Below are 18,760 nucleotides of genomic sequence, written 5' to 3' on the forward strand. Positions count from 1 at the left end.
ATGGATTGAGGATCCATGGTTGATCTAGCAGGTGAGGCCAGAGGAAGGGAAACCAGGCTTGTCAAGTCCAATATGGAGCAATGAGGATCTCTTTGCTCTTCAACTGTCTTGCTTTCTTTAGAAATCGGGAGATGAGGGGAAGAGGTGGATAGGCATAAAGAAGACCTGAGGGCCAAACATGGACTAGAGCATCCCTTGGTGACTGTCCCCGAGGGGGAATCAGGGCAAAGTAGTTGCTGCAGTTGTAGTTGGTTGGGGAGGCAAATAGGTCACAGCAAGGCTGGCCCCAGCACTGGAAGATTTTTGCCACTATCAGAGGATTGAGGGACCACTCGTGAGGCTGTAGAATGCACCTGCTCAATTTGCCCGCTATCATGTTGGAGCTCCCGGGATTTTGCATTACAATCAGAAAGTGGTTGTGAGCTATCACCCATTGCCATATTCTCAAGGCCTCTCGGCATAATGGGTAAGACCTGATGCCCCCTTGTTTGTTGATGTACCAGACCACTGACATGTTGTCTGATTGGAGTGCAATAGTCCCTGACGGAGTGAAATGCTTGCAATGCTAGAAGCGCAAGCACTGCTCTCAGTTCCAGGACATTGATATGCAAAACGGCCTCTGTCTCCGATCAGGTGACTTGACCGAGTTTCCCTGACATAGCCCCCCCATCAGGAGGCAACCATGGTCACTGTAGCTATCAGTAGATGGGGCTGAAAGGGTGAGAATGTTGTTGGGATTTCGAGACGTCCACCAGAGTAAATCTTGTTTTGCATCTCTGAGTCACACTTATTTGAAAAGACAAAGGATGTTGTAGAGGGTACCACTGAGTGAGAAGTAGCCATTGAAGAAGTCTCATGTGGAATCTGGCTAGGGGAACAATGGTGATTGAAGCTGTTATTGACCCCAATAGCTGAAGTACAGATCAAGCTGGGGATTTGTGGTGAGGGAGCAATGGTTGAACTTGTCTTATTCTCTGAAATCTGTGTTCTGGAAGGGATGCTGTGCAATTTCTTGTGTCCAACAGTACCCCTATGAATTCCAAAGACTGAGTTGGGGTTGTGTTAGATTTCTCCCAGTTTATAGTGATTCCCAGGCTTTGAGGTGTTAAAAGAGTATACTGCAAGGCTTCTTCCAGTAGATGCTTGGTGGAGGCGATAAGGAGCCAGTCATCTAGATATTGAAGTTGCAAGTGAGCGATAACCACTGCCATGAATTTTGTGAACACTCTGGAGGCTGTAGAGAGACTGAAGGGCAGGGCTCGAAACTGGTAGTGACTTGCTCCTGTACGAAAGTGGAGGTATCTTCTTGAGCATTTGTCCATCTTTATGTGGTAATACGCATATTGAAGATCTACAGAGCACATCCAATCACCTTTTTCCAGAAGAGGAAGGACAGACTAAACTGTGACTATCCGGAATTTCTCTGTTTTTACAAATTTGTTTAGTGTACTGAGATCCAGAATTGGTCTCCAGTCCCCTGTGTTTTTTGGCACTAAAAATAACCTTGAGTAAAATCTGGATCCTATCTGGTCTGGGGGGACCATCTGGATGACTCTTTTTTTGTAGAAGGTTTTTGATTTTGTGTGCTGCTGTTTCCCTTTGACTGGGTGGAACATCGGGTAACACTCTTGATGAGACTGGACAAAGATGGAAGGGGATGTGATAGCCTCTGGATATAATCTGTTGTACCCAAGAGTCAGTTGTTATCTTTTGCCAGGCTGCAGGGTACAAGGAGAAATGACCCCTGACTGCTTCCAGAGGTGAGCAGTCGGGCAACACTTCAAGAGCGCTGACAGAGTTGGCCAGAGAAAGAATCTCTGGAACCCCAGTTTTGCGGACCTCCTCTGCCCCAAAAGGGGTGTCTTCCATTGGAGTTTCCCTCTCAACCTCTAGGGGAAAACTCAGCATGTGTATCCCGGAAAAAAACCTTTGATTTCTGAAATAGACTTGCTTGAGGAGTGGAGTGTCTGACACCAACAGCAGACAAGGTCTTGCTACCTTGTTCACACTGTGCCAGCATATCCTTGACTTTAAAGCCAAACAAAGAAGCGGCCTCTATGGCAGCATTCATGAAGGAAGCCTTAAAGGAGTCCACAAAGTCAGAAAGGTGCATCCAAGCATGTCGTCTGGTGACTATACCTGCGCCTGCCCCTCTAGTCACCCCTTCCATTGCGTGAAAAATAAGATGCATTGAAAAGTTGGAAATGGACTCGGTGGCTATCTGAGAAGGCACATTATCACGGACTTCGTCAGAAACAGCTCCTGCCAAGGTTTCAGAGAGCTGGTGGATAAGATCTCACTGAAGCCTGGTAAAATGTGCCAAATAATTCAAAGACCTTACGGTGAAGGTCGATGAAGCTAACACATGCTTCCCTAATCTGTCAATCGCCCGGGACTCCTTGTTGGGCTGTTGGACAGTTTGACTCTCTTCTGCCAAATCCTTCTTAGTAGCAGCCGCCACTACCATAGCGTCTACTGGGAGACCACGTGACCAGTGGGGGTGCTCCACGGGGGGACGACAATATCTTGTCTGGCCTCTTAGGTATCACTTCCATGGTATCAGGAGCCTTCCATACACACTGCACGATGAGCTGGATGAGCTCATCAGCAGGTGGGGTGACCCAGGAGGTTGGCGGCTGGGCACAAAAACCCTGCAGGAATATGGATTCCTACGAGGAAGGATTAGAGGGCTTCCAATCACCCCTCTGTCTAGGGATCTCGAGGATGTCACCAAAGGACACCTCATCAGAGGGTGACTGTGGGGACTCTTCCCCATCATCAAAATCCGTATCTTCAGTCAATGACTCCTCAGTGAAGTCTATGTGCATCCTCTTACACAATGCTTTGCAGGGTACTTCCTCAGTGGGAGGTTCTGGGGAAGACTGCAAAGAGGGGGTCTCCTGAGGAGGAGAGACCTAAAGTTCTTGTGCCCAATGTCTGGGGGTTGAACCTTGTGGCAGTTGCGGCACAGAGGGGGGAGAGGACTCCGACAAATGAGCTTTGCCAGCAGAGGCAAGCGCCTTCTCCATGGCCTGGAAGGCTGGCCCACCCAAGGAGGGATGGGAGCCCAGAACTGAGCATGACAACCTCAAAACCAGGGACACACCCCGCCCTGACGAACCCACCCACTGACCAAGAGTCTCAAGAGGACCGTGAACTGTAAGAGAGAGAGAGCATCCCTTGAATGTGCCATAGAAAAAAATCTGCATGGAGCCAGGAATGCCCTCCCCAATGGCACAGCCACTGGGCTGAGAAGATCCCGATGCACAGTGCACCCCCTTCCATTGCATGAAAAATAAGATGCATGGAAGAGTTGGAAATGGACTCGGTGGCTATCTGAGAAGCCACATTATCATGGACTTCGTCAGAAACAGCTCCTGCCAAGGTTTCAGAGAGCTGGTTGATAAGATCTTGCTGAAGCCTGGTAAAATGTACCAAATAATTCAAAGACCTTACGTCGAAGGTCAATGAAGCTAACACACTCTTCCCTAATCTGTCAATCGCCTGGGATTCCTTGTTGGGTGGTTGGACAGTTTGGCTCTCTTCTGCCAAATCCTTCTTAGTAGCAGCCACCACTACCATAACGTCTACTGGGAGACCACATGACCAGTTGGGGTGCTACGCAGGGGGGGGGGACAATATCTTGTCTGGCCTCTTATGTATCACTTCCATGGTATCAGGATCCTTCCATGTGCACTGCACGATGAGCTGGATGAGCTCATCGGCAGGCCGGGTGACCCAGGAGGTAGGGGGCTGGGCACAAAAACCCTGCAGGAATATGGATTCCTAAGAGGAAGGATTAGAGGACTTCCAGTCACCCCTCGGTCTAAGGATCTTGAGGATGTCACCAAAGGACACCTCATCAGAGGGTGACCGTGGGGACCCTTCACCATCATCAAAATCCGTATCTTCAGTCAATGACTCCTCAGTGGAGTCCATGTGCTTCCTCTTGCATGATGCTTTGTGGGGTAGTTCCTCAGTGGGAGGTTCTGGGGAAGACTGCAAAGAGGGGGTCTCCTGAGGAGGAGAGACCTGAATTCTTGTGCCTGATGTCTGGGGGTTGAACCTTGTGGCAGTTGCGGCACAGAGGGGGGAGAGGACTCTGACAAATGAGCTTTGCCAGCAGAAGCAAATGCCCTCTCCATGGCCTGGAAGGCTGGCCCACCTAAGGAGGGATGGGAGCCTGGAACCGAGCACGACAACCTCAAAACCAGGAACACACCCCACCCCGACGAACCCACCCACTGACAAAGAGTCTCAAGAGGACCATGAGCTGTAAGAGAGAGAGAGCATCCCTTGAAGGTGCCATAGAAAAAAATCGGCATGGAGCCAGGAATGCCCTCCCCAATGGCACAGCCACAGAGCTGAGAAAAGCCTGATGCCCAGTGCACCGAGGGCCACAAGGACGACTCTTGTTCCAAAGTGAGATCCACTATTGGAGTTGGAGCGAGGGAAGCTGCTGTCGGAGTAATAGTCTTCGAGACTTGAATAGAAGTCAAAGGAGGAGTATACATTGGGGTTTGAGGAAAAATACATTCACCTGAATGAGGGAACGTGGACTTCGATGGTTGAGAGATACCTCTGGCCACAAGCAACTGGTCAGCAAGCCGCAACTAATCCTGCTCAGAAAGACTCTTCGTTGACCTCATGGAGAAGGCTGATGGCAATTCTGGTCTTTCCAGGAAAGGACTATACTGACTGCTTGCAAAAGGATCCAATGAAGGGGAATATTTGGTCCTTGCTAGTTCAATAGGTGGAGAGCTTGGAGCTGATGAAGTCTGCACCGAAGAAAACAGTGTGGAAAAAGTCTGCACTGAAGATGTTGGCACCGTGGTAGTTGAAGGTGTCTGCACCATAAAGGCAAAGGTCTTCCCCGAAGGGTATGGGGCCATAATGGAAAGTGTCTGCACTGGCAATAAGGATGGTGCTGAGAAGGACTGCACCAAAGTACATGTCTGTGCCAAAAAAGTCTGCACCTTGCAGTACAGAAGAGTCATACTTGGAGCCGAAGGTGGCTGTACCAACGGTGCCGAAGGGGACTGAACCTGTATTGACGGTGCCGTTAGGGGTTGCGACAGAACTGTCAGAACTATAGTTGTCTGCACCGGAAACTCCGGTGCAAATATTGATAAAAGAGACATGGCTGTAGTCAGGATCATTTGGGGCAGTGCTGAGCCTGGAACCGACAGGGTCACAGGTGGCAGCGCTGGAGTAGTAATCAATTTCACCTTCTTGTGAGTTGACTCCATATGACCTCCAGAGGGAGAAGAAGGGAGTGACTCTGATGAAGAAGAGGAAGAACACCTCTTGCGGGGTTTAACAGGAGGGGGTGAGCCCTCTGACCCAGAAATAGCCTCAGAGAAAGGAGACTGAAGGAGACCTTTCAAAATTAACTTATTCTTCTTCTCGATGAGAGTCCTGGTAGAGAAGTTTTTACAGATACCACACAGAGGATCTACAGTCAAGTGGGAGACATTAAGACAGTAGACACATAAGTCATGGCCATCGGAAAGCAGTAACTTACAGCCACAGCCCTTGCACTGCTTGAAACCAAAGGATACTATTCTGTCAAAAAATGAGACACTTAGCTGAGAGAGTGGCTTGACATGGCTGTTCAGCAAAGCAGTAAACAAGATCTGAGGTAACAGGGAGTAGAGCATTCTGGGTAGGACTTTGGCTCAAGAGTATTTCGCTGATGCAAGCTTGATATTGGCTGGCTCAGTTCTGAGAACAGAACCGATAACCCATCAGTAAGGAATGAACGAAGATTAACAACATCAGATCCGCTGTTTATACCATTCACAGATGCAGATAGAACTTGCCTTCTGAGAATATTTTGAGTGCGCTTGTAATATAACTGCTGTTTCCAGTTCAGATTTTAGGATGGAATGTGTGTGTGAGGGAGGAGGTTCATAATTCTCCAGTGAGAACCTCAGGGACTTGATTTTTTCAAATTTGCCAGCTCATAGACTGTGGACTAATCCAGTGCAATTAAAGCCAAAAAAAGGAAGGCTGAAGGAAGTGACTTGAGCATTGGTTAAAGCCAAAAAAGTGATGGCTGAAGGAAGTGTTTTGAACACTGGTAAAACCCTGTTCAATTGGAAAATAAAATGAAAAGGGGGGGGGGTCCCATAAAACCATCCAGTAACCAACTTCTAGGAGTTACACATCGCATCAATGTTCTATGCCAAACTAGTACTCCCATCTTTAGTGAAGGATTTGACAACAGGGCACTGACTGGCTGTATCTGAAAGTCGCACCACATTGGATGAGCAGTAATTAACTCCTCCCACGAACCAAGTATTTGGTTACTTGTACTGTGGAAGTAAAATGATACAGTGGTAATGATATATCTGCACATATAATAACCAAATTTACATAAAATGTGGAAATACATACTTATTCATATCCACTGCCAATCATGAGTGGACAGGTGATCCACTGTAGTGACCCTTAACCGGGAAAAAGCTGAAAGAAGAAGAAGTAATCAAAACACAAACTAAAAAAGTGATAAAAGTGATGAAAAATGTTACCTATATTACCAGAGTTGCAGTCTAACATATGTGGACTTTGGTGGATGTTGCAGCAGCATTTTATTTCACAAAGTTATGTATTTTTGCTTCTGTAAAAGATAAGACATGGATCTTCTTTCTTTAAATTATTTTTGCCACTGGCGATATGTTGGTGGGTGACGCAAATCAAGTTAATAGGACTAATATTTTAAAGGTGTCCCTGTTTATTTCTGAATTTGACCCTGATTCTGTTGTCTCTTATTGGCTGAGAGCTTTGAGGGATGGGGATTCAGAAAGTTACCTGCTTAATTTAAGGAGAGAGTTGTAATTTTTTATGAGAGTTACACTTCCAGATTTTAGCCATGATTTTTTTTTATTTTTGTTTTATAACCTGTTTTATTTGGGATGCCACCAGGATGGGTTTTTTTTAGTTAGTTTTGTGCTTACTTCTGGTAGGTACAGAAGTCTCTATGCAGCCATTGAAATGGTTGTACAAAGTTTCTGTGAACAATACTGCATACCCTGCTGTGTTCTCTGGGTTTTGGAGAGGCACTGAATTTCGACATACTATTTCTTAAAAGGTAGTTTGCCTTGGAATAGTTCTTTAACTGCTACTGGACTTACTGAGCTGATTTTGATTTCGAAGGAGACAGCTTTATGGTTGGGCCTTACCAGGGAGGACGTGACATTTTGAGGGGGGGGTCAAAGGTTTTTGTATTTATGAAGTCTAGGAATCTCTGCCCTTACAGATTTGAGGCCATGTAGGATTTCCTGTCTATAGAGGAGTAATTAAAGTCTCCCATGAATAAGGTGTTAGGTTGGATGTTGAGTGTCTCCAGTAGGCTTAAGTATGTGCTATGAGATGTTCATCATAGTGGTCATTGCTGTAGTAGCCTTAGCTATATGGGTTCTATCCAGCTAAAGATATAACAGCTGGGCAGCTTCCAAAGATTCAGGGCATCGTTCACATGTCTAAACCATCAGGCAGCTCAAACTGAGCTGAATAAAAGACAAGTTTGGGTGTAAAGCCCTTCAAAGCTATATTGCTGCCAAAGAGTATGTTCCTCTGACTTTTTGATGTACAATGATTGGCTTGTGCTTTCCTTTGCTGGACAGATACATTTCTTTTTGGAAAAAAAAACTTCCATTTTCTTAATTTTGTTAATATTTTATTTCTTTCCTCTTCAGGAAAGCTATTTTAAAGCTAGGAGTGTTGTGTTTTAATGGACTGTCTCGAGACTGTAATGTATTTATAAAAATAAATGATGCAAAGTAACAAAAACATTATTTCTTTGGAGAAATTGTGATTATTTTAGTTTTGATGGACTGGCATGGTGTTTTAAATTGCTTTTTACTGTGTTTTTTCTGTCAAAAATGTAACTTTTGTGGAGTGGTACTGTTTACCGGCAACTGCTGCTTGCCCTCCCCGAGAAAGAGGCACCATTTTTGGCTTGACCATGGAACAGACTACTGGTCCCATAGTTCTTCCGGCCACAAAAAGAAAAAAATTAAGCAAATGGCCTTTGCCACCACAACAGGCTAGCAATTTACCTCAGCCACAGGTGGGTGACTCTGCTGTGGCCATTTGTTGTACCTCAGACCACTCATCTTTTACCCCTTATCCCTGTGGTTTAGCAGCTAGAGCCACTGTGGACTGGGTGTTAGCCACAACCTCTGTGCTCTTAGGGTCCTGTCGGTTGGCAAGGTAGAGCCACTATTGACAGTCCTGTTGACTTGATTATCATTGCAGAGTCTTTTCAACATGTCACGGATCTCTATCTCTTGGTTGAGAGCTCTCTTACATAAACTGGAATGCCAAGAGAACATTCAAATGTCTTTCTTGACTCCTTCACACAGGATTGTGTTCCTGAGATGTCAATGGGACACCTCATTTCAAAGCACTTTTCTTCCGCAGGAAAAAAATATATATTTATCAAAATCTATTTCTAAGGTTTTCTGCTCAGGCTTTAGTCACTGCAAGGGAATCCTCAGGATTTTGGGTCTCATGGCATCTGTAATTCTCATGATACTCCTGGCAAGATTACAGATGAGAAAGATACAGTGGTATCTGAAATCGCCTTGGTCCCAACACCAACACCCTTTACCCTTTCAAATCCCAGTCCTGAGGTTGTCAGAAGAGAAATCTTTTGGTGGAGAACACAGATTTCCTTAAATCCAGGGGTCCCCTTCTCTCTCTCCATGCCACAAAGCAGTCAGTCACCGCAGATGCTTTGGACTTTGCTTGAGAGCAGTTTCAGCAAAGCTAAAAGTGCAGGGGGGGGTGGGACACCAAGTACAGATGCAAGCACATAAATATCAGGGAGATATTTGTCCTGAACAAGGCATTCAACTCTCTGAGCCATCTTTGGTCTAAAAATTGGTTTTCAGACAATACTGCAATCGTGTGGCACATCAACAAGCAAGAGATAACCATGTCACACCTTCTTTGCAGACTAGCCATGTTAGCTTGGGATATAGCTTCACACTACAGTGTCAGCCTTCTAGCATTTTATATTCTGTTGGAGAAAAACTGTGTGGCAGACAAGCTGAGCAAGACCTGGGCAGACCCTCATGAATGAAAACTAGAACAGTGGGTCTTCCAAGATTTGATTCATCTGTGGGGAGTTCCTCAAGTAGACCTCTTTGCCACCTCTCTAAACATTCATCTGGAAAGATTCTATTCCAGGACTCCATAGAAGAAGGCCTGGAAGACAGATACCTTTCTTTTCCTTGAACAGAAATGTTTCTGTTTGTTTTTCCACCCTTTCCAATAATATCCAGGGGACTTCTGAAGATTCAGAAGGAATCCCCCAAGATCATTGTGGTGATGCTCTTCTGGCCCAGGCACCCATGTTTCTCCCTTCATTTGGAAATGGTTAAGGGCAATTACCACAAGTTTCCTCACAGACTGGATCTACTCACACAAAAACAGGGGTGTTTGATACACCCCAACATCATTCACCTTCCTTTGTCTGCCTGGATGATGGGGTATAATTCTTTTTAGGCACCTGTTTACTGAGGGTGTGCAGCAGGTACTAATTGAGAAAAGAAAGCCTACTAATAGAAAATTATATATTAGCTATGGAAAAGGTTTTCCGATCTATTTTATAAGATCAACGGTTGAAAACATCGAACACCATATGGTTGGCACCATATGGTCGATGTCTTCAAACATTGAACTTATAAAAACAACCAAAAAGAAAAAAGTACCCTAATGGGTTTAGGTGGGGGGGCAAGCCCCCCTGCACCCCCCACACCGCCCGCTACTTAAATATACCAACTTCAAGACTGCACTACATTGCAGTAAATGGAAATCTCCCCTTACAGAGATTTCTGTTTATATGTTCGATGGTGTGCTCTTTCGCTATTCTTGTGTTGACAATATCAGTTTCAATATTGTCGGCTTTTAAGAATATAATATAGACCCAAGGTTTTCTAGTTGGTGCCAATAACTTACCCAGCACCCATTTAGAGCTAGTTATTCTCTGTTTCTACAATATTTGTGTGAGGTACTATTGTATGGCCTTTCTTATTTCTCTATCAAGGTTCATTTATCAGCCATTTCAACATGTCTGCCCATGGCTCCTTCTCATTCTATGCAACCTCATGTCAAAATGTTCTTGAAAGGGGTTTTGTATAAGAAACCTCCAAAAAAAACAGTGGCCCTCATTGGGATCTTAATTTTGTATTAGAGAAGCTAACACTTGCCCCATTTAGAGAAGCTAATCTGGCTGACTTGAGGTTCTTAACATGGAAAACGGTTTTACTGATTGCTGTGATCTCTGTAAGAATGACGTCTAAGTTGAAAGCTCTTATAGTGAGTCACCTTATCTAATTTTCCACAGGGACAGGGTTTCTTTGAGAACTAATACTTCTTGTATGCCTAAAGAAATATTTAAGTTTACTTTCAGCCAAAGTATCCATCTCCCACTTTTTTCTTTCCTGAACCTAAAAATGAAGGAAAAAGGATACTCCATACCTTGGATGTCCACAGACATCTAAGGTACTATCTTGGTAAGAAGAAGGGATGACCTGTGTCAAAACAGACTATTTCCAGATGGTTATCTAAGGCTCACCGTAACAAAACTATTGCAGGCAGGGTCAAGGCCCACTCTACCAGGGTCTTGGCTTCGTCTATGGTTTTTTGGAAAGGGTTGGAGTCTAGCAGTATTCTAGAAGGTGCTATTCGGTCCTCTGTACATACTTTTGCAGAGCACTATAAACTTGATTTCTTCTCTAGGTTCAGATCAAGCTTTGCTAGAACATTCTCCAGGGGCTCCTGCACTCTTCTCCTTCCACCTCCCAGATGCAGTTAGTTCAGGTAATCTACCCATATAGCTAAGGCTACTGTAGCAGTGATCAGTATGATGTATATAGTACAGTTGTGTAAGTTAAACCAGTATATATTCAAATTATCACTGTGCAGTAGCCGCTCACCTCCACCCCCCATGTTTTTTGGTATGTTATTTTTGCCAGGGTATGGACATTTATTTTTTGTTGTTCCTAGCATTGTTCTTCCAGGGATCAGCCTCCTCTCTCTGCTGGCAGTAAAGCTATGAAGAGCTTTGCTTCCAAACCTGTATTTTAATCATCTCAGCTTGAGCTGCCTGACAGTTTTGGTATGTGGAACGTGCCTTGAACCGTTGGAAGCTGGCCGTGTTATATTCTCGGTAGGGTATGAACAATATAGCTAAGGCTATTTCAGCAGTGATCATTCAAACATCTACTGTTATGGTAAGTTTAACTTATACATCTGTACTTTTTGTAGGACACAGAGGGTGACCTATAGCTTACTAGGATATGGTACTGGATTTTATCTATTGTGATTTGCACAAGGAGAAACTCCAGCTCATAATCTGTTTAAGCAGCCTAGAGGCATGCTTGTTATTGATGTATATACAGACATCTCCACCTTCAGACTCTGTCCTTGCATCTACTGGTGTAAAAGTGTGGACGGCATTGAAACCTTGCACTGCTATCTTTAAATCGTGTCTTGGTAACTGCTCAGATGTCTGTACTTTCTAGGGTGAGAAGGGCTTGGAGGGACTAGCATTTTTTTGTTTAGGCTTCTGGCATTGAGCAGTAAGTTCAGGTGAGATGATGTTGTTGTGTCAGTAGGTTTGTCAATTTGGCATGACCTAAAAAGGCTGTATGGGGAATGATAACATTTTAGCCAATATTTAAAAGCCTAGAAGGGACAGATGCAGACCACCCTTGGCAAAGCAACACAGCCTATTAACCATGTCTTCCTATGCCGACAAATATTGAATCTCCTTAGAATGACACCAGAAACTCACCCAATTATTAAAATCCATCATCTTTTGTTCATTAGCATTGTCCTTGGTGAAGTTAATATGCTGCCCAATACTAGCCTCACCAGCCTGAGACACACAATAAGAGAGATATTTAGTATTTCTCTTCTTATAGGTTAGGGAGGTCAATTTCAGGGCATTTACACCTACATGGACTATAATGGAATTGTACTGGTACCTGTAGTGCAGTGACTTAACTGCATGAGTAATTTGGTGTATCCTGGCTCCAGATAGGCAACTAACCATTATCTTCTTTATGTTCAGGCTGGTTAGAGGGGCATCTTTATGTCTTACAATGGAGTCCTCTGTGACTAGAGTCCTGGGAAGTGTGTTTGCCTGCCCTACGGGCTTTGTATTTGTGGCTCCACTGTGTGTGGCTGTATGTGTAGTGTTATGTGTTGCTTTTGTTGAGTAATTTTGGGTTTGCTGAGGATAATCTTTGCCAGAAGGTGATCTAAGAGGTTTTTGTTGTTCTTGAAGATTGCATTTAAGTGCCTCAGCACACGCTGGTCTATTTGTGTGTGGGTTGTGTACTATGTGTAGTGTAGTTGTTCACATCGTCTTGACAATCTGATGTGTGCTTGAATGCAAGAGTCTAGCCTTCAGTGATATTGTGTATGTACATTTCTTACATACTGCATCTGTTACTTTAAAGAAACCTGAGACAATTGCCACATTGTTTCAAGATACCCATATCCACCTTGCTGGCTGCAGAGAAGTTAGGGAATTGCATATCTAGGTTGTCTGATCCTCCTAATTGGTGAGCTACAAGGTATGAAGTATCGAAGTTAACAGAAGGATTTTAACGGTGCTTTTTTAGGGGTGGAGTTGGAGGCAGATAAAATTCTACTAAATTTAATGATATTGCTACTCCACTTGCAAACTAGCTGCTCTAAGCTTGTAAGTCCACAAAGTATTTATTCTGTACTAACTGCATTACAGAGTACTGCTTTATGGACAGTTCTATAGGGAACATTTTCTTGTAGATGTTTGCATCTGTACAGGGCACTGGCATGGTAGCAGTTCCTCACAAATATGCCAAATATATACCAGTAGTAAAAATACAGAAAACTGATTACTAAGCCCTCTGACCAGTAAAACAACAACACTTAGGGCCCTTTTGTGTGTTCTCCATCTTAGATAAGCTAGGTAAACACCTACTGCCATGAAGACTAGGTAAACACCTACTGCCATGAGATAAATAATCCCAGTCCTCCTAATGTAAAAACACAATAAAAGACCATCCCAAGTATAATGCTACCACAAATAAACTTAAACTTAAAGAAAGGCACAGGAAGGTGTAATAAGTAATTCAATGTATCAACAGCAGTGTACTTTAAACAGCTCACAGAAGTGTGACTATTCAGTAAAAGTACTTTATTTTGTGGAAATGAGCCAAGAGCCATATTTATACAGGCACTAAAAACAAGGTAAGACAACCAATAAGCCTTCTGGCCAATAAAATTACTACTCCCAGGGCTTTTTAGTATGTTTCTCAACTTGTATAGACCAGGCTACCACTTACTGCTAATTGATGGCCAATCCTGAATGTCCTTGTTTTACAGTTTTATATATATAGCAAGTATGCATTGAAGCACACTGGAGAAAAACTTATAACACCATTGCAATGCAATGATCAGCATACAAGTAACATATGTGACAAGAAAAAGGTGAAAATGTGTATGTAGCAGTCATGCATTGAAGCACACTGGAGCATTACTGGAATGTAATAATGCAACAGTAGTCAACATGAAGAATGTAATATCAGAAAGCAGAACAAAATACACTGAAGGAGAAATTAAGTACTATATTAACATTATCTGTTCTTCAGACACAAATTCAGGCAGTAAGGGTAAACCAACATCCCACTCAGTTATGCACCATTGCAAGAGTTAAGGGGGGCGGGGGCAAAGTGGGCAATTACTCCTTAGGAGAGAAAGAGACTGTTATGTCACAAGATGGTGCCCAGACTGTTGAATGCCTGTCAATATGAGTATTTCCAAAAGAGGAAGACAAATATGATGCAGTGATAATAATGGGATGAAATACTAGTTTAAAGGAAAGGTTACCACTGAAGATCAGTAACAGGGGATCTGCTGACCCACAGGGCTAATTGCATTAAGATCAAGAAGTAATTGCTTGTTTCTCCCCAGGATTTCTATACATATTTTACAACATATAATATATTTACTTAACACTATGACATTCCTGTACCTCTTGCTGACACAAGGCTGGACTGGATTTCAGTAGTTACAGCCACTGACATACTGAACCTAATTCATCTAGTGAAGCCAAATTATATGTATAAAGATGAACAGAAGATAGGACTGGAAATGTATCCCTATCAATGATGTAAATTAGATTACTATGTCAATATCTAGACTTTTATCTCTCTTTTTGTCATTTCACATTTTGCCACTTTGAGGCATCTGTCGTACACAAATTGTAGTGCACACCACAAGCTGCTTTACAGGCTTTCAAAGAAAGCTCTCTTATACCCTTTCCTCTAAACCACTTTGCCCTTTTCTATTTCTGCCTTCTGATTTGGAGGAGTGCAAACCCTTCTCTATACCCAGCATATGTCTAACTGGATCTCATTATCTCTCATCTCACATCTGGCTTAAACTTTAACATTTCCAGGCTTTATAAATGTATTACATTCTTGTATTTCTTTGCCCCTTTTACCTTAAACCCAGAATGCCTATAACCAACTTTCCTTTTAGTAATATAATGTTTTTGTTATTTTGGTAACCACTTTCATAAGCTTTATTGCTGCATATGTACTGATGATACTGTTTTGGTCTTTTCTCAAAGTTACCTTGGACCTTACACAATGGACTTGGGGACCATTTTAATGTTTTTTCCCACATCGTCAGTAGTCTGGTACTTATGTGTGGGTGTATAAAATAAATTCTTCCCACCCAGATGCACAGCAGTAGTAACATTTGCATCCCCATTTATTTTCTTCAAGTTTTTGTTGATTCTTGAGATGAGATGGTGACAATTATATGTTCCCTATATGACTTTCCAAATGAAAATGAGCCCCATGTTTACCTCCATTGCTTTATGCAGTAATTATATTTCTAGCCATTTGACATTTGCTCTCACTGAACTACAAAGAGGATTTAATTGAGGTAGATGAGGATTCAAGTATGATTTATATGCCTTGGGTCTCCATCATACTAACCTTTTTAATAACTGCAGTATGTACCCTCCGCACACACACACATTAAGCAAGTTAAGCCACTCCTGAGCAGATTTGGATTTGCTGCATACTTTCTTTTATTCAGACCAGTGGCCACCATTGCCTTCCACAGTACAGCTTTGTAACTATCAATGACAAAAGAATTGCCTTCCCAGCTGCCTGGGCTTGCTGATATTTTATACTTATGAAGCTGCTCTGTGTAACTGTTTCCCAGATAAAAGTGCACAATCGTACTCAGTGCTATCACCCCTTAATCCATTTTAGATTAACCAAGTAAAGCCAGGCCTCATGCTTTAGCATTTTAGCATCCTTAACCAGCAAAAGATGACAACACTATCTGCTGCACCACTGTGCTGTACCACACAATATTGTCAGGAAAAAATCGAATACTAATGGCTCAAATTTCAGTGCAGACCTTTGCAGTGCACCTCTTATGCTCTTGAACAAATTATGGCCATTTGATGATATCTTTCCTTTGTCGCTCTTATCTTTCATATTTTTGGATCCATCCATCCACGACCTCTTTTTTCCCATTTTTGCACCTAGGGTTGGGTTGTCACTTCAACAGTGACAATTATCTAGAGCCAAGGTTTACATAATCGAGTGGCTAGCCCTGCCTCTGTACTTCTTCCACACCACACACTCGCATGCAACTAACGGGTCTATATTATATTCTCGAAAGCCGACAATATCGAAGCTGATATTGTCAACACGAGAATAGCGAAAGCGGAGAACATTGAATGTGTAAATGGAAATCTCCGTAAGGGGAGATTTCCATTTACTGCAATGTAGTGCAGTCTCGTTGTTGGTATATTTAAGTAGCGTGGGGTGTGGGGGGTTCAGGGGGGCTTGCCCCCCTGCTTAAACCCATTAGGGTACTTTTTTCTTTTTGTTGTTTTTATAAGTTCGATGTTTTTCAGACATCGACCATATGGTGTCGACCATATGGTGTTCGATGTTTTCAACCGTCAATCTTATAATATAGACCTGCAACTAACACCTATGGCCCATTTAGCTGTTAAAAACTAAATTTTAACTCACTCACATTCATCTCATCCCTCAAAGAATGTAACTGGCATCCTCTAAAGTACCTCAGTCTAGATGACGCAGTTGAATTTTTTAATACTACCTTCCTGAACATCTTTAATTACCATGCCCCCATAAGATTTTCCAGAACCAAAGCACAACCCTACCCATGGCTACAGAAAACCACTAAGTCAGAAATGAAAAACAGAGATAAAGCCTGGAAGCAATGGCACAAAACCAAAACCCCCTCAACTAGACAGAAATTCCTAGAACTACGCAATAGAGTCAAAAAGCTAATAAAACAGGACAAATTCCAATACTACCAGTCTGCCCTAGACTCCTCACAACACAGCCCCAAACAATTCTGGTCCTCCATAAACTCCATCCTCCACCCAGGTAAAGTCAGAAAGTCAGTACCCCTCCTCCTAACATCCCTCACTCCTCAGAAAATATTGCTACCTCATTCAAGACACACTTCACCCAAACCATACTATCACTAGCTAAACAACACAACCCCCCTCCCCTCCAACCCACACCTTCAACTAGTAATCTCCCCACTGCCTTCTCTTTTTCTCCTGTACCTACCTCCAACATAAAAAAACTCTTAACTAAACTTAAACCCTCCAAATTAGCAGCAGACAACCTCCCAAGTGAATACCTACAAATCGCAGCTGATGCTCTGGCCTACCCAGTATCCATCTTGATTAACCGATCTCTGTCAGAAAGTTACGTTCCCACACTGTGGAAAGTATCACATATAATTCCCCTCCACAAAGGGGGACCCTCCACAGAACTAACCAATTACTGCCCCATAGCTATTCTCTCTCCAATCTCCAAAATACTAGAGAGATGCATACACTCTCAGGTCTCAGACTACCTCCTTACTAACAACCTCCTTTCCAGTACTCAGCATGGTTTCCGACCAAACCATAGCACCACCACTGCCTTACTCTCCTTTACTAACACTATCCTTCAGCATAAAAGCAATGGCTATCTCTCCTCTGCTACTTTCCTAGACCTATCTAAAGCATTTGACATGGTCCCACATAAACAACTTATCTCTGTCCTCAATAACCTATCCTTCTCGCAATCAGTCACCAACTGGTTTCAGAGTTACCTGTCTGACAGACAACAATCCGTTGTATGGCAGAATGACATATCTCCCCAACTACCTGTCTCCACAGGGGTTCTCCAAGGATCCATCCTTGGACCCCTACTCTTCTCTGTTTACACCATTAATCTAGCCTCTGCCACCAAACATGGCACACTCATACAATACGCAGATGACTCAGCCATCATCTGCTCAGCCCATTCCCTACCAAAACTGCAAAAAGTCACACAGGAAGCCTTTTCCCCTGTTGAAACTTGGTTATCCAATGCCCAATTAATACTCAACCCAAACAAAACTAAACTACTCATCTTCCAACCCACCAAACATACTCAAAACAACTCTCAATTTAACATCACAGCAAAAGACAACACCACTATATACCCAACTGAACACACCAAATTGCTAGAAGTGGAATAGACAATAAACTAAAATTTGTCATTCACATATCCATGACCATAAAAAAAGTCCACAAAAAACTAGGAGCGTTATACAGAAATAAGCAATTTCTCACCAAAGCAGCAAAGATTTCAATAGCAAATTCCCACCTTATCTCCACCCTACTTTATGCCTCTCCAATATATACCAGCCTAAGGCAATGCGATCTAAACAAGCTAGAGACCTGCTACAACAAAATCGCCAAATTCGCCACAGGGGCATCCTACCGTAGTCACCACTGTCTCTCACATGCTGAACTGGGCTGGCTTGAACTCCCTCACCTCCTTCAGTGGTATCAACTCTCACTCGCCCACAAACTAGTAAACCATCCACTAAATGTCCCATCCCTCCAGAATCTACTCTAACCCTATCGCACCACCAGACCACTAAGATCCAGCAACAAAAATCACTTGCAGATCACTAAAGCCAATAACTCTTCTGGTGAAGCACTATTCTCTTGCACCATAGCCAAATTATGGAACTCCCTTCCACCCACAATTACCTCCGTACCATCATGCACCCACTTCAAAACTTTACTAAAAGCGCACCTAAAAACATGCTGGCTATGCCCTTGCAACTCCCACTCTAATATCACCCACCCCATCCAACCACTACCTTTCTTTCCACTCCACTAACTACCTTGATTATAGCAAGCTCAGATGCTCATAAGCCTAGTACTTATTATACAGCAGGAACTTCTTATTGTAACATTTTTTAATGTCTGTGATGTACTTCACAGATAAAGATTCTAGTTGTCTACTGATGTACTATGTTCTTCATCTGTAAATATGTTGTAAGTAATTGCTATGTTAAATTGTTAATCGCTATGTAATCCAATGTAACTACTGTCTGTTTATTTTAACTGTGGAGCTTTTCTCCCCAGGCCTCCGCTGAAAATGGACCTATGTCCAGTCGGACACTCCCAGTCAACAAATATAAATAAATAAATAAATAATTTAGAGTGCCCTATTAACCTACTGCATATCTTTCGAATATGGTAAGAAACTGGAACTCTGATTAAAATTGCGGCCTAGTTTTAGTATCCCCCTGAAAACACTTGATGACTACAATTTGTATACCACCTTTCCTTGAGTAACACTTAGGTTATATAGTCCTGAAGTGTAAGTTTTGAACTAATACAAAGGAGTGAAACATAATG

This window comes from Protopterus annectens, chromosome 2.part0 (assembly GCF_019279795.1).
Source record: "Protopterus annectens isolate FY-2018-M chromosome 2.part0, PAN1.0, whole genome shotgun sequence".
Lineage (NCBI taxonomy): Eukaryota > Metazoa > Chordata > Ceratodontiformes > Protopteridae > Protopterus > Protopterus annectens.